The sequence below is a fragment of the Scyliorhinus canicula genome, unplaced genomic scaffold (genome assembly GCF_902713615.1).
Source record: "Scyliorhinus canicula unplaced genomic scaffold, sScyCan1.1, whole genome shotgun sequence".
NCBI lineage: Eukaryota > Metazoa > Chordata > Chondrichthyes > Carcharhiniformes > Scyliorhinidae > Scyliorhinus > Scyliorhinus canicula.
In genome coordinates this window covers 27,176-31,842 of record NW_024055524.1, presented here as the reverse complement: position 1 = coordinate 31,842, position 4,667 = coordinate 27,176, and the positions used below count along the sequence as shown (strand labels likewise).

The 4,667-nt window shown below is 45.5% G+C and overlaps 1 long non-coding RNA gene across 1 annotated transcript; it reads left to right on the top strand.

The window, feature by feature from the left end:
- Positions 1-1,881: 1,881 nt before the first annotated feature.
- Positions 1,882-3,307, top strand: LOC119960499. The gene is made up of 3 exons (XR_005459420.1): positions 1,882-2,418; positions 2,720-2,827; positions 3,102-3,307. It is a non-coding gene; the product is annotated as an uncharacterized LOC119960499 (long non-coding RNA).
- The last annotated feature ends 1,360 nt before the right edge of the window (positions 3,308-4,667 follow it).

Genomic DNA, 4,667 nt, shown 5'->3' with positions numbered 1-4,667 from the left:
TCCATTTGCCACCTGTCAGCCCAGCTCTGCAGCTTATCTATGTCCCTCTGTACCTTTTAACATCCTTGCGCACTGTCCACAACTCCACCGACTTTAGTGTCATCTGTAAATTTACTCACCCATCCTTCTACGCCCTCCTCCAGGTCAGCGGCCCCAAAACGGATCCTTGTGGTACACCACTAGTAACTGGGCACCAGTCAGAGCATTTCCCATCAACCACCACCGTTTGTCTTCTATCAGCTAGCCAATTTCTGATCCAAACTGCTAAATCACCCTGAATCCCATGCCTCTGTATTTTCTGCAATAGCCTACCATGGGGAATCTTATCAAACGCTTTACGGAAATCCATATACACCACATAAACTGCTTTATCCTCATCCACCTGTTTGGTCACCTTTTCGAAGAACTCAATGAGGTTTGAGAGGCACGAGCTACCCTTCACAAAACCATGTTGACTATCTCTAATCAAATTATTCCTTTTCAGATGATTATACATCCATTCTCTTATAAACCTTTCCAAGAATTTTCCCACAACAGAGGTAAGGCTCACTGGTCTATAGTTACCGGGGTTATCTCTACTCCCCTTCTTGTACAAGGAGACAACATTTGCTATCCTCCAGCCCTCTGGCACTATTCCTGTAGACAAAATGACTTAATGATCAAAGCCAAAGCCTTAGCAATCTCCTCCCTAGCTTCCCAGAGAATCCTAGGATAAATCCCATCCGGCCTAGGGGACTATCTATTTTCACACTTTCCAGAATCGCTGACACCTCCTCCTTATGAACCTCAAGCCCTTCTAGTCTAGTAGCCTGTATCTCAGTATTCTCCTCGACAACTTTGTCTTTGTCCCTGTGTGAATACAGATGAAAAATACTCATTTAGCACCTCTCCTATCTCCTCGGACTCCACGCACAACTTCCCATTACTGTCCTAAACTGGCCCTACTCTTACCTTAATCATTCTTTTATTCCTGACATACCAAGAGAAAGCTTTAGGGTTATCCTGGATCCTACCTGCCAAAGTCGTCTCATGTCCTCGCTTGGCTCTTCTTAGCTGTCTCTTTAGAGCCTTCCTAGCTAACCTGTAACTCTCAAGCGACACAACTGAACCATCACATCTCATCTTCACATAAGCCTCCTTCTTCCTCTTGACAAGTATTTCAACTGCTTTAATAACCCATGGTTTCCCTCGCTCGACCACTTCCCCCCTGCCTAACAGGTACATACTTATCAAGGACACGCAGTCGCTCTTCCTTGAACATGCTCCACATTTCCATTGTGCCCATCCCCTGCAGTTTTCCTCTCCAGCCGATGCATCCTAAGTCTTGCCTCATCGCATCATAATTGCCTTTCCCCCAGCTATAACTCTTGCCTTGCGGTATATACCTATCCATTTCCTACACTAAAGTAAACGTAACTGAATTGTGGTCACTATCACCCAAGTGCTCACCTACCTCCAAATCTAACACTTGTCCTGGTCCATTACCCAGTACCACATCCAATACGGCCTCGCCTCTTGTTGGCCTATCTACATACTGCATCAGGAAACCCTCCTGCACACATTGGACAAAAACGGACCCATCTAAAGTACTCAAACTATAGTGTTTCCAGTCAATATTTGGAAAGTTAAGGTCCCCCATAACAACTACCCTGTTATTTTCGCTCCTATCCAGAATCATCTTTGCAATCCTTTCCTCTACATCTCTGGAATTTTTCGGAGGCCTATAGAAAAGCCCTAACAGGGTGACCTCTCCTTTCCTGTTTCTTAACTCAGCCCATACTACCTCAGTATTCGAGTCCTCATCAAATGTCCTCTCAGCCACCGCAATACTGTCCTTGACTAACAATGCCACCCCTCCCCCTCTCTTACCACCTTCCCTGAGCTTACTGAAATATCTAAACCCTGGAACCTGCAACAACCATTCCTCGCCCTCGTCATTTACATGTCAATATTGAGCAATCCTCAGAGGCAGACATTCCACACATGGCAGAGACTAGGGCTGGAGTTTGCTCACAGCTCACTGAGGGTAAATCTGAGTCTGGGGGACTTCAGTTCTCAAACCAATCCTCCCACTACACTGAAAACATTGCTCCTCTTGTTCAGTGTGTGTCTGTGTGTGTTGCTGAGTGTGTCAATCTGTTTGTTTTTCACCTGTGAATTGTGTGTGTTGGTATGTTGCTGAGAGATTGACAGGAGAGTGGAAATGCTGGACTCCTGTTGTGCTGTTTTGTGTAGGTTTGAAAATGTCCCTCTTATTGTCTTTTTAACCAATTTTATCTCTTTTTCTCCCAAGGGATTTTTATTTGGAGAACTTTAAGGTAGTCGGGAATACAAAGAGGAGGATTTGGTGGGGATGACGAGGGAGTGAGAATTCATCCAGAGCGCTGGCTGAGGCCTGTTCCGCAGGCTTCACCCGGGGTGAGTTGTGTCTGGTTATTAACCTGACAGAGGTTTAATTTTAATATCTGAGGGATAAAGAGAGAGAGAGGGAGGAGGGAGACAGAAATATAAATGAGTTAGGGATGGAGAGACAGAGAAACACAAGGGAAGGGGGAACTGTCTCTCAATCCTTTTTAGTCTCTGGTTGAAAGCTGTGACATTTTTGTATTTGGATGTTGCTGAGTTTGTGTATCTGAAAAGTGGATCCTGGGCTCTCGCTATATCAAATAGTTTCAAACTTTTCCTGTCTTTCACTTAACTTTCTTCCTCTTTTCCCCAGGAATTTGAAGTTTGAAAGACTGCAATGTGAGCAGGAATCCTTGGACCAGGGCTTTTCTTCAGAGGTTGGATGGATGGACTGAGGCCTATTCCACAGGCTTCACCCAGGGTGAGTGTGTGTCTGCGTATTACCCTGATTTAATGCACATATGTGAGGGACAATGAGAATGAGATCGGGGGGAGGGGAGAAGAGAGAGACGGAGAAACACCAGGGAAGCGGGAACTGCCTCTCAATCTTTGTTATTCTGTGGTTAATAACTGAGATATTTCTAGATGGATGTTGCTGAGAGTCTGTGTAACAGAGAGAGAATTTGGCCTCTTGCTGTGTTTCTAGTTTAAACATTTTCCTGTGTATTAGTTCATTTGCACCCTCTTTTCCCCAGGAATTTGAATTTTGAAGACTGCAATGTGACAAGGAATCTTTGGACAAGGGATTTTCTCCAGAGGACAAGTGGGTGGACTGAGGCCTACTCCAAAGGCCGCACTCACGCGAGTTGTCTCTTTATTGCCGACCCGGCCTTGCACTCAGACACAAACACAGTAAACCTTTGGTGGGTGACAAAGAGTGAATTAAAATCTGTAATGTGAAGCTGTCTAACTTTTGATCCTGAATCCAAACTAACAGGGGTTATTTTAAATCTGGGTGTCCCGAAAGGGGGGGTTGGATTTCATTGCCTGAGCCCCGGTCACTCTCCGTATAACGTGTTAGCTATTTTAAACAACACTCAACACTGCTGACTGCAGCTTCTGGGATCTTTCTGTGTATCAGTGGACTTTGTTTTATAAAGGTTTTTCTTTGTTTTGAGAGGCAGTTTAACGCTGTCAGAGAATTGAAGGGAGTTCTTCAGACTTGGTCCAAACCACACACACAGGATGATGGGGGAGGAAGGGGTTTAGATCCAGGGGGAATGGGGCTCGAAGCAGGAGTGAGTGGGGGGGGGGGGGAGACAGCACCCCACCTGGTTAGGTTGACATTGCTGCTGCTGTGGGATCTTGCTGTTCATGCACAGGACTGCGGCTTTTGCCCACAAAGCAATTGTGATCACAACTCTTAAAAATAAAATAGCACATGGACTGCAAAGTGGGTTCGAAGATCTCAAATTTTAAAGTCTTGGGACTGAGTGAGTTGATGAACCGTTTTCACAGGGGACTGAGGGGCTATTCAGCCATGATCACACTGCTGCTTGTGGGATCTTACTGTGCAATCAATACTGCCGTCAGTGTGCACAATGCAACAATGGTGCAGAAACAGAGAAAGAGAGAGAGAGAGGGAAATCTCAGATCAGAAACTCTGAACTCAATTTTGAAAGTGTTTTTGGGATCTCCCTGGGCACAAGTTGCCAGCAGAATTCATAAAATTAACAATAGTGGGGTCACTTTAGGGCAGCAAGGTGGCGCAGTGAGTTAACGCTGCAGCTTCACAGCACCGAGGTCCCAGGTTCGATCCCGGCTCGAGGTCACTGTCCGTGTGGAGTTTACCCATTGTCCCCGTGTTTGTGTGGGTTTCGCCCCCACAACCCAAAGATGTGCAGGGCAGGTGAATTTACCACGCTAAATTGCCTCTTAATTGGAAAAAATAAATTGGGTATTCTAAATTTGTTCAAAAAATATTTTTAAAATAGTGGAGTCACTTTCAAAACAAACGCATCGACTTTGAAGTCATCTCGATGGCTCGAAATAAAAGTCCCTTAACTTGAAGCAGGTAAATGCTGGAACGAAGCCTGTATTTTAGGCCGAGATATAAATATGAGGGTGAAATTAAATCCACAGGGGGCATTTGAATTCAGTTTGCTGTGGTTGTTGGATTCCTGTGCCTGACCCTCTCTCTCTCTCTCCTTCCCAACTACTGGGGTACTGGGGAGAGGGAAAGAGAGAGAGAGCGAAGTACAGAAAGAGTGTTGGGAGGAGGGCGGTGAGGGAGATTAGAGAGAGGGAGAGGAGAAAGACAG